The sequence below is a fragment of the Limanda limanda genome, chromosome 1, assembly GCF_963576545.1.
Source record: "Limanda limanda chromosome 1, fLimLim1.1, whole genome shotgun sequence".
Taxonomy (NCBI): domain Eukaryota; kingdom Metazoa; phylum Chordata; class Actinopteri; order Pleuronectiformes; family Pleuronectidae; genus Limanda; species Limanda limanda.
The window spans coordinates 24,985,387-24,998,193 of NC_083636.1; positions in this window are offsets into that span (position 1 = coordinate 24,985,387).

Consider the following 12,807-nt stretch of genomic DNA (forward strand, 5'->3'; position numbering starts at 1 on the left):
TATTCAATGAACATAGCCAAGAGTTAACCTGAAGCCATTTCCAAGAACAGGCAGCGGAGCAACAAAAGCCAAACACTGTTACCGTTACAAATGTGAAACATTACACTGACATGTGAAAAGCATCTTCATGTCACGGTGCTGAAATAAGCCTCAGTATCATGGGAGCCACTTTGATTTATTGGATTGTGGTTAGTGTGTCCCGGAGGACACTTCCTGTCCCTTGAAGGTTCCACTGAAATTAAACGGCTGCCGGTCATCTGAAATGTGCAGCGGTGGTCGGCCGGCTGTTGCCCTCTTGTGGCTCCTTCATTGTAAAGGCTAATCCACTGGCTCCCTGTCTGAGCCTGCTGTGTCATCACGCTCTGTTGCACACTTAATTGGCCAAACATTTCGCCGGCGAGAAGATTTGCACGAAGCCGAATGTTAATTCAACCTTGAAAAAGTGCCAAAACAAGCTGTTGGCTAAGCCACAAGATGTGAGGCAGGCATCACTTCGTGCAACAGGATGGACACTTGACTTTTCTTTACTCAAAGAATGGATAGTGAGAAAACTACTCACACAGAGTATTGAACCTCAGGGCCAACAAATTGGGTGGTGCAAGCTGACAAAATAAAGTGCAGTAAAATAAAATAAAATTGAGCTTGTTTATGTACAGAGAAGATACTTAATGTAAACAACATATGATTATCACCATTATTATCAAAACGCAGGCTCCAATGTTCTTAATGCAGGTAAATTAAATACACTATTTTATAACATGTGGCTCTCTGAGGTTTCTATTTAACAAAAGAATAAAATATCAATAATTTTGTTTAGGAAAAGCTAAAAAAAAATTGTATCAGAATCTGGACTACAATATATCAAAAGTAAAAACATGCGAAGCATTACTGTAGAACATTTATTTAAGTATTAAATGTAAGAATTTCTTTAGTATTGTAGCTGATAAAGGTTAGACTAATTATTACTACTTTAAATACTATAATTTATTCGTAGATTTATATTTTAGTTTGCAGATCAGAGTAGCTCAGCTCTGCCTCTCTGTATTAACGTAAAGTTGATATCCTGCACTCTGAGAAGAGGCTGTGCTCTGATGGACGCGTGACGTGATGGAGTCAGATTTGCAAATGGTGCAGAAGTGCCTGAGGGATCAAACTGATGGGGCTGTGTTTGCATAGTGGTTAAAGAGGAGGATGACCACAGGGCTGCCCTCCAGTCACTGATCCCAAACCCTGCTCAACGGACCACAGTGACAAGAGAGTGTAAGTGTAGAGATTAACAGAGTAAGCATGTTGATGGGGTTAAGTTAGGTTTTAACCTTGAGCGTAAAGCTTCAGTGTTTTGGATTTAGTGATATCGAGTGGTGACTTTTCAGATTTGCAACCATCGGAATATCCTTCACTTCAGCCTCCTCTTCCACGTGTGTAGCAGAACAGGAAACATGAACACATGAATGTCCCTCTCTAGAGCCAGTGTGTGGTTTGTCTGTTCTGGGCTTTATGGTAGAAACATGGCGGAGATATGATAAATTATCATACAAATTTGTATTATTAATAAAAATAACAATCATCATCAGAATAATTGGAATAATCATAATCATAATAATAATGAACATTATATTCTATATTCTGCTAAAACTATCCTACAAAGGCTGCTGGAAATGAGGTCAATGAGAACCCTGAGACTGAACCAAACAATAAAAGTTCATAACACCAAAACATTGATCTAAAAATGTCCAAAAATATCTGTAGAGCGTAAAAATATTGATGTGTGTGGCTTTAAATGTAGACAGTATTGTATGTGTATGTAGTATGTAGTATGTACTGTATGTAGCCCTTGTAGATGTTGAGATATTTCATTAATAATAAGTGAAAACTATGATGTCCTGGTGACAGTCGGATGTTCTTGACACTCATCAGATTATTTTGATGTATATTTCAGTCTCAGGATCAAAGTGCTAGACTGACTTACACCTGTACCGTTACTCATAAACTCAGATTCTTACTGCTAGCGTCTGAACGACAAGAAAAAAGCATAGCTTGGTTCATTCATTTAAGACTTTCTGAATCATACAGGATCCTTCAGACATATTTAAGAGGACAGGGGGGAAGACACAAGCCAAAATAAGTACAGTGTGAAAATAAAACAGAAGGAAAGAGACGGTGAAGCTCTGTTAATGACAAGTGACGGGTAAATGCCAAATTCAAGACCACGCATGCTGAGCGCTTAAGGTCAATGACGTGTAGAGTGTGTGTGTGTGTGTGTGTGTGTGTGTGTGTGTGTGTGGCATGTGACTAACTGCCTGTCTGCCCTGCATGCATACACACACACATGTCTCTGTTCAGTAATGTCATTAATAACCCTGGGTCTGAGGGATTTCACAGGACTTGTCCAGATGCTGCTTGTTCGCTCTAATGCCCGGATGTGTGTGTGAATGTGTGTTTGTGTGTGTGTGTGTGTGTGTGTGTGTGTGTGTGTGTGTGTGTGTGTGTGTGTGTGTGTGTGTTTGTTGTCGGGACCTAAATCTATTTCCCATTACAGGGCCTTGTCTTACTTACAGCGATGAAAAGCATGAAGCATGTCCCCACAACGTTACGTCACAGCATAAATCATACATCTCGAAGGAGAGGACATGATTTTCATTGTGTGTGTGTGTGCACTCGTCAACTTGTGTCCCCGGTGGTGATATGAAACAACCCAAACTCCATCATGTGTCCCTCTGACGTCGTCCTGAAGAAGACACAGTAGAGTAATAGTAAGGGCATTTTAGCAGATATTTGACCAATCTGGGAAGTAAATCCTTACCAAGAAATTTCTTCACAATTGTGTTTAGGAAGGTGTGTAATATCATGTCTTAAAATGTTGAAATTCAACTCCCGTGGGAAACCTCCTAAAAAATTGTTCAAAGTTGGGGTACCTGTAACCGATTTTTGAAAAATCGAAAATGTTAAATTTGGCTTTAAGTAACTTGTGAGGGGTCAAACTAGGGGTTTTTCATGATTCTGAGTTGATTGCAAGCATTAGTTTTTCACCAAAACCACTCCTTAGTGCAAAAACAGCCACCCCCACTTTTCCCACTCACTGCATTTTCTGCCATTATTCATGAATAAAGGGTTCCAAACCCCCCCCCCCCCCCCCGCCTCCCCAAAAACAATAAAAAATAAATAACCCAGTTAACACCATGAAAAATTCTATCTTTTTTGTATTTGTCTAAAGCAATAGCCTCATGGAAAGGTAATAATTGTCAGGGCAGCATTAGTTTTTCACCAAAACTGCTCCTTAGTGGAAAAACAGACATTTTAATTTGAAAAGTAGCGTTATTCGTTTATTTCAGTATCTTGCATAATACTGATCCACTCTGCCACACGCTTCATGTGTCAATGTCTGAGTCTTCTCCAAACTGAACATCATCATGAACACAATTCTTGCACGTAATGCCTTTGCAAACTCCACATGCCGAGATACACTTGACACCATTCTTTTTGCAGCTGCACCGGCGGTCGCTGCAATCTCCATTGCAATTGCAGGGGGTCTAGTGTTGGAACTGGCTCATATCCCTGAACACCTAGTGTCCACCCGTAGTCACTAGGGTCCAAAGACATGCTCTTAAGAAGGATCCAGTCCCGGGTTTGTATATATGCAAGGAGAGAGTGCTGTGCAGCTGCACCCTCTGTTGGAGACAGGGTTAGGTTAGGGTTAGGGTTAAAACTTTTAAAGGTTTCCTTGTAAGCAGGCAAAGTTTCGAGTTGCTTCATGAGTTGACAGTACAGCCGTGCCCCCTTGGCGTATTGGTGATGCCCCGCAGCTGCAAAGATGTCTAGCATTCTGGTGCCCATTGTGGTCTGCAAGCCACTGCAAGAAGTGAAGATTCTTCCATTCACCAACAGAAAACAGACTGTAATAAACACCATCACATTACTTCCCATCGCTGAGCTCTCCTCCTTTGTAACACAAGACCAGCCACTCCTCACTCCGGGCGATACACTCTGGGCAGCAGGGTGGGTGATCAAAGCACAGGATCCTGATTTATCACAGTCCAACTGGAATGGCTGGATGAAACGTATCCATGCAGATGATGCCAAGCAGAGCACGCTGATCAACTTCCTCCCAGTCATCGAAGGTGACCCTAATGACCACAACACCATCTTCACCGCTCTCAAAGAGTGCATGCGGCTCTCTGAAGACAAAGTCACTATAGTGACGTTCAATCTCCTAATCTGGCTCAAAGCTGTGGACATCATAAACCAGGCAAATCTACCCATCATTCCACGGTTGGGTGGATTTCACCTGCTGAAGTCCTAACTTGGATCCTTGGGTAATATCATGGAGGATTCTGGACTACTAGAGCTGATCCAGCTGATCTATCCAGGGAGTACGACAGCCAACCACATCCTGGATGGAGGATGTTTTGACAAGGCAATCCGTGCTCACCTCCTAATTGATGCAGCCATCTATCAGCACATCATGAAACATGCCTTCACTGAGGAGGAGCTTGGTGAAATGAGGACCTTGATGGAGAAGGTAGCTGATGGGAAAATGGGAGCCAGACACACAAATCCAGTTGTTATACTGTTTGAACAGGGGTTTGAAGAAATCTTTAAAAGACTTGCCAAAGGAGGAAGAACGCCTCTGGGTGCAGTACCACTACATGGTAGATGTAATCAAGATCTTCATCAGAACTGAATGGCTTGCAGACCACAATGGGCACCTGTCCTGCATTGTCACCAGGATGCTAGACATCTTTGCAGCTGCGGGGCATCACCAATACGCCAAGTGGGCACGGCTGTACTGTCAACTCATGAAGCAACTCGAAACTTTGCCTGCTTACAAGGAAACCTTTAAAAGTTTTAACCCTAACCCTAACCTAACCCTAACCCTGTCTCCAACAGAGGGTGCAGCTGCACAGCACTCTGCAAGATACTGAAATTAACGAATAACGCTACTTTTAAAAATCCAAATGTCTGTTTTTCCACAAGGGAGCAGTTTTGGTGAAAAACTAATGCTGCCCTGACAATTATTACCTTTCCATAAGGCTATTGCTTTAGACCAGGGGTCTTTAACGTTTTAGGGGCCAAGGACCCCCAAACAGATGGAGAGATGGAGCAGGGACCCCCTACTATATATATTGTATAAAATTGTGTTTTATATTAAATTGGGCCTAGTGCCATGTATAAACATAACTACTCTGATATTGTGCATTCAATACTAAGCTATTCAAATAATACACAGGAACATATATTCATGTTTTTAATTTTAACATGTGCAAGGTACAGGGTGGCCATGCCACTGCCATTTATAAACATACAGTGGGTACGGAAAGTATTCAGACCCCTTTACATTTTTCACTCTGTTTCATTGCAGCCATTTGCTAAAATCAAATGATGCATAGAATTAAAACATATAAAAATAAATATTGAAAATAAAATTCAAGTGCAAATGTAAACTTGGGTAAAAAGAAACAAAGGAAAATCTGGCCATTAAGTAGTGCCATTATCTGTACTTGTATACCATTGCACAATAAACAGAACACTATCCAACTCTTAAATATTCAGAACAGTAACAAAATGAAATGTTAAAAATAAATAATATTCAGCTATTCACACTTTGCAATCAAGTGCAAAACACGCAAATGTAAACTTGGGTAAAAAGTAACAAAGGAAGATCTGGCCATTAAGTATAGTGCAAATCTCTGTAAAAGAAACAATCGAAAATTTGACCTTTAAGTAGTGCAATTCTCTGAACCTGTATATTATTGCACAATAAACAGAGCACTATCCAACTCTCAATGTAGCTTAACATGTTGTTCATTCTCAGTGAAAATGATCAATGCATTAATCTATCTATACTGAAATACTCCTCTCATCTAACAATTAAACCAGTGGTTGTAACGTAGGAGGAGAAGCTTTTCAAATCTTTTGTCCGACAGCCTGTTCCTCTTCGGAGAGAAAACAAGTTTGCCCAGGCTGAACAGTCTCTCAACAGGTGCACTAGATGGAGTAGCAGCATTGTAACGTAGTGACATTTTCTTGATGAGAGAAAATCCACACAGAGAGTTTAAGTTTTGTTCTGAAGATCTAATATAGTCTGCCACCTGGTTTTCTGCTGAAGAGGTGTCCTCATCCTCCTCAAGAGCAAAGAAATCGCTCTCTTTGGCTGAATCTGTGTGATGTGAAGATGTGCTGCTGGTGCCTGGCTGTGGTTCTTCATGGACAATTTTACGGCACTCTGCCAGCAAACTTGCCTTAGCCTTATCCTTTAACTCCTGTGACCGCAGCCAGCGAAGTTTGAATTTCCCTGGCTCGTCGCCATTGTCGCTGTCTTGAGCTGTAGTCAGAGCGTGCAGTGAGACAGCGTGAGCAGGGCATCCGCGTGCCCACCCAGCCAATCATCATCGCGTTTGCAACGGTGTCGTCATCCCCATGCCCTGCTCTCTCCACGCAGCTGGGGTGTAATATGACACCGCACGCTTCATTCAACCAAATTGTAGTAACGCGCCACTTTACATTATCAATAACGATAACGGCGTTGTAACGATGACAAAAGTAATTAATTAGATTACTCCGTTACTGAAAAATAACTCCGTTAGTAACGCCGTTATACTTAAACGCCGTTACTCCCAACACTGCTCCAGAGATGCTCAATTGGGTTTAGGTCAGGGCTCTGGCTGGGCCAGTCAAGAATGGTCACAGAGTTGTTCCGAAGCCACTCCTTTGTTATTTTAGCTGTCTGCTTAGGGTCATTGCCTTGTTGGAAGGTGAACCTTCGGCCCAGTCTGAGGGCCAGAGCACTCTGGAGGAGGTTTTCTTCTAGGATATCTCTGTACTTGGCCGCATTCATCTTTCCTTCAATTGCAACCAGTCGTCCTGTCCCTGCAGCTGAAAAACACCCCCATAGCATGATGCTGCCACCACCATGTTTCACTGTTGGGATTGTATTGGGCAGGTGATGAGCAGTGCCTGGTTTTCTCCACACATACCGCTTAGAATTAACGCCAACAAGTTCATACTTGGTCTCATCAGACCAGAGAATCTTATTTCTCATAATCTGGGAGTCCTTCATGTGTTTTTTGGCAAACTCTATGCGGGCTTTCATATGTCTTGCACTGAGGAGAGGCTTCCGTCGGGCCACTCTGCCATAAAGCCCCGACTGGTGGAGGACTGCAGTGATAGTTGACTTTGTGGAACTTTCTCCCATCTCCCTACTGCATCTCTGGAGCTCAGCCACAGTGATCTTTGGGTTCTTCTTTACCGCTCTCACCAAGGCTCTTCTCCCACGATTGCTCAGTTTGGCTGGACAGCCATGCCTAGGAAGAGTTCTGGTCGTCCCAAACTTCTTCCATTTAAGGATTATGTAAGGACTGTACTCTTAGGAACCTTGAGTGCTGCAGAAATTCTTTTGTAACCTTGGCCAGATCTGTGCCTTGCCACAATTCTGTCTGTCTCTTTGGGCAGTTCCTTCGACCTCATGATTCTCATTTGCTCTGACATGCACTGTGAGCTGTAAGGTCTTATATAGACAGGTGTGTGCCTTTCCTAATTAAGTCCAATCAGTTTAATTAAACCCAGCTGGACTCCAATGAAGGAGTAGAACCATCTCAAGGAGGATCAGATGAAATGGACAGCATGTGATTTAAATATGAGTGTCACAGCAAAGGGTCTGAATACTTATGACCATGTGATATTTCAGTTTTTCTTTTTTAATAAATTAGCAAAAATTTCTACTTTTCTGTTTTTTTCAGTCAAGATGGGGTGCTGAGTGTACATTAATGAGAAATAAAATGAACTTTTTTGATTTTTGAAAATTGCTGCAATGACACAAAGAGTGATATATTTAAAGGGGTCTGAATACTTTCCGTTCCCACTGTACATCTTGCATACAACACTGAGCTATTCAAGTAATTCACAGATTCATGATTTTATTTTTAACATACATGTAGAAGAGACAGTGAATCCTCAAGCTATCTGTGCATGGCACACATACTCCCACATTAGTGAGATGTCGGACCCTGATGGGTAGCAAACAACTTACCTAATCTTGGATGGATGGAGGTTGTTAGGCAGAGGGTCAAATCAGCCTCACAATATATTGGATGCATGTTAATGTGTATTGAAAGACATTTAAATTCGTGAAAAAAAAAAAAAAAAATTAATTTTTTTTAAAATTGTCTAATCAACCAAAGATTTCGCGACCCCCCTGCAGTACCTCCGCGGACCCCCTAGGGGTCGCGGACCCCCTGTTGAAGACCTCTGCTTTAGACAAATAGAAAAAAGATAGAATTTTTCATGGTGTTAACTGGGTTATTTTTATTTTTATTTTTTATTGTTTTTGGAACCCTTTATTCGTGAATAATGGCTGAAAATGCAGTGAGTGGGAAAAGTGGGGGTGGCTGTTTTTGCACTAAGGAGTGGTTTTGGTGAAAAACTAATGCTTGCAATCAACTCAGAATCATGAAAAACCCCTAGTTTGACCCCTCACAAGTTACTTAAAGCCAAATTTAACATTTTCGATTTTTCAAAAATCGGTTACAGGTACCCCAACTTTGAGCAATTTTTTAGGAGGTTTCCCACGGGAGTTGAATTTCAACATTTTAAGACATGATATTACACACCTTCCTAAACACAATTGTGAAGAAATTTCTTGGTAAGGATTTACTTCCCAGATTTTCATATGTTGCCCTCACTAGTAAGAGAGAAGTGGGAGGTCAGAGATGAGGGGATTTCACATAGAAAGAGAGACACAAAGAGAAGAATTAAAGCTGCACTTATTGATTCTTTAGGGATGGAGGGGGGGGGGGTACTTGAAGGAACAATCCCAGCTGGAAATGCAACATAGCAACACATCTGTTTATTAAATTGCAGACACAAATAGTCGTCCTCTACCCATTTCAAATTTTTTAATTCTCGATTCATGAATTATTCTCTGAGAAATCAGTGAAAAATGAATAAAGAAATCATGGATCCATATTGATGCGGATTCACACCAAAATTGAATGGGTTCTTTCCTGACGCCATAGCGTATCCTCCACCAAGTTTCGTGATAATCTGTCCGGTAGTTTTCTGTTGAGTCGCTTACACTGAGAAAAATATATAATTTCAATAATAAGAACAAGGCAGCAGCATCTTACATGAACAGGTATGGTCTCATTTTACTAGTTGTTTTCATTCATGCAGTATTCATCTATGGTTTTGGAACAGTAAAATGATGTTGCACAGATATCAGTCTTAACAAAATCTTACAACAGTTTTTGCAGTGTTGGTTTGAAAGGAACACGTTTCAGCAGAATCACTGTAACTTAAGAGGAGGAAGGGTTTGGGTTAGATTGAGGTCAAAGATCAAGTCTGAATATAACATCAGAAATAGTGGAGAGATGATTAGTGCCAGGTTTGCGTAGTTAGGGTAAGAATCTTTCGTCCATGTGACGTCCATAAAAGCATGTGTAAGAGGAAATGAGATGTTTTGCATTGCAAATGTGTGTGTGTGTGTGTGTGTGTGTGTGTACAAATGTGTGCTTGTGCATGTAATCAGGTCATAAGTGTTATTGCCACCACATAAAGGCAGGGAGACTGATGTGACAAATGAAATGCATCAGTGGTTCGACCTGTGCTGCACGTCTGTCTGTGTATGCGAGTCATTTACTATCTAAGATATTCATCAATAATGATGAGGGCTGCTGAGGTGGCAGATAACTCTGTGTGTGTGTGTGTGTGTGTGTGTGTGTGTGTGTGTGTGTGTGTGTGTGTGTGTGTGTGTGTGTGTTTTTGTGTGTGTGTGTGTGTGCGTCAGTGTGTGTCTTCTCGTGTCTGTTGTTCTAAAGCTGCACTTATCAATGTTTATCAATGTTAAAAAGGGTCAAAAGACTATGAAATCTGAAAGGCGCGGACCCCCCCACTCCCAACCCTCAGGTTTACACATACAAGGAATTCACTGTGGTGTATTTGTGTAAGTATAAATATAAAAAATAGGAAAACAGGAAAACAAAAATTTAATATAAAAAATACCATAAGCACCATGGGTGGGATTGTGCAATGTATTGCAAGTAAGCACTTGAGACTGGATTGTGCAAAGTACAGTTATTTGCCACAGGAAGTTAAAGTGTCAAAATTTCAACTTATGTGTTCCTTCTCAAGTTATTAGCATTTGCGTTACGGGAACCATTTTACTGGGAGTCTCCATATTAAGCATTAATATGATGTATGCACTAAATAAAAAAATAGTAAATAATCTATAATACACACGTGAATAAACACTTGTCTGCTTACAACTACATCATAGTGTAAACACTGTTACCACTGAGAATGATGGTCTGTTTTATAGAGCCAGCTCTCCAACACACATCCATGTTGTTACGGCTCAGTATCATAGACGTAATACGACTTGACATTTTAAAGAAAGTTCAGTCTTTATTCATGCTACACACCAACATCTATCATTTCTCCAGGCACCAGAAACCAACCAGAGCTAATAGAGCTGAGGTGGATTCACTGATGTTGAGTTTGTACGTTCTCCTCGTGTCTGTGTGGGTTTTCTCCAGGTTCTCCAGTTTCCTCCCCCAGTTCAAAGACGTGCAGATTGGCGTTAGGTTAACTGGAGACTGAATTGACTGTGAGTGTGAATGGTTGTTTGTCTCTGTGTGCTGGCCGTGTGATAGGCTGATGACCCTGTTCAGGCGGTACCCCACCTCTCACCCGATGCCACCTGGGGTCGGCTCCAGCGGGGGCCATGACCCGTACAGGATAAGCTGTATAGATCATGCATGGGTGGAAGAATGGATGATTAGTAGACAATGAACTGTAAACAACTCTGATAAATGATTCATATATTTTTTTAATTAAAGGTCCAGTGTGTAAGCTTCAGGTGAAAGGGAGAAAGGGAAGAAATTGAATAAAAAATGATCCTAGTGATGTTTTCACCAATTCCTAATCATCTAAATTCTTCTTCTTCTTCTTAACCCTAGAATGGGCCCTTTATATTTATATATGTTTTTACAGTAGCCCAAACTGGACAAACTACCACCTTTTGAGTGTTTATGACAACTGAATACCACAGGTTATCTCTCATGTTTGGAAGGGGGGGCACTAGATGCCACTAAATTATACACACTGAATCTTTAAGGAAAGTGCCAAAACATTTTTAATTTTTTTAATTTTTGACAATGTTAACTTTGGCATCAGGGAAAGAAGACTTTTTCACAATATAAATAAAATACTAATATTGATCATGAAATGAATCACTGGCTGCAGCTTCATAGTATATGATAGATTATTTGTTCAAGCTAAATTTTACTTTATACAAATTGAAAAAGATCAGGTTCTTAATCTAGATTATATTTAATCAAATTATGTAGCACAATCCAAAAGATGTGGTGGGAATCTCGTGTTTTCTGAGCCGCTGGAGGTCTGGGGCCCCCTGGAGGTCTGGGGCCCCCTGGAGTTCTGAGGCCCCCTGGAAGTCTGGGGCACCCTGGGCAGTTGCTTGCTTTGCCTGCTCGGTAATCCAGCCTTGCACTCCAAGAACAGACGCAGAAAATTGTGACTCACCTTTACCCTCTGTCACATGAATGACCATCATGCCTTGTGGTATTTTACTGATCTGCTTCACCGCCTCCTGCCCAGAAACAAACACTGCACATTTCCCATCCCATCTACAAAAGCAGAAACCATAATAAATGAAAGATACTTAAATTGTAGACATGAAAATAAACCATATTGCGTTTATTTGACCTGTCAAATAATGGAAGAGCACATGGTGGTAAATACAGTTTGTGGTCCTGAGCAAAGAAAACAAAGAATCTAATGAAGGACAGAAGTGTTTGACACAGTAAATAAGTAAAGGAAATTGTTGTTCATTGGTGTCAGTTCATTTAGTGCATTGTTTCTCAGGTCTTTCTTGTCTTCTGGCCAGATGTCATTAATCACATTAAGCTCATGTCTGATTGTGCTTGGTCCTGTGAGGCAAAAAAGGATTAGTTTAAACTAATGTCCCTGTTCAGTGCTCACAGGTCTCCAGGTGAGGTGTAATGCACTTACAACCAAAAGCGATACAATCTAATTACTTTACCAAAAAGAGAAGAAAGGAGAGGTCAGAGTTCATTTTTAGTTGCATGTAGGTGGAGTTTAATTTTCTGTGTACCTTCTGATTCTAAACCATTATGATTTGCAAATTTTTTGTAACATGACTCATGGGTTTTCCAATTATTTGAGTGATTTAACTCTCATTAATTTATTTTGAGTGACATTTCAGCTGCTTTCACTGCTGACACTTCATCTTTTTTGTACTGACATCTCACAACTTTGTCTCATCAGCGCTTGAACATAAACTAACTGTATCTCACTTTAATTCATATGTTCTGTACTTGAACTAAACCTAAGACTTCATTCATGCTCGATACTTCCAACTTGTTTCTGCACTTCTTTATTGATTTTAGTTTTATTTTGACTAATTCAACTTCCTCAGTATTTCAACGACTTGAATTTTCAGGAGTGTTAGTAATGGGTTTCTTTTTCTATCATCATTCAAGCATGTGGTCTGTCAGTTTGAAAGCCGCACAGATCAATTTCAAGTTCAGATTTTGTAATGCTTTGTAACGCAAAGCCCTCCCATCGTACTGAAATAGCTCCTGCTTGTACTCAAATTGTGCACTTGCACTCAGACATGTTGTTTGACAGATTTCCTGCGCTTCATCTGCTTCCCACAATGCTTTTGTGCAAATGAAGAAAATGTTCTCTCAATTGTCTCCTCTGCTCACTGATTTTTGAGATTCTGTCGAAACTCACCAAACGATAGTATTCCATGTTTGCATCCTTGTAGGG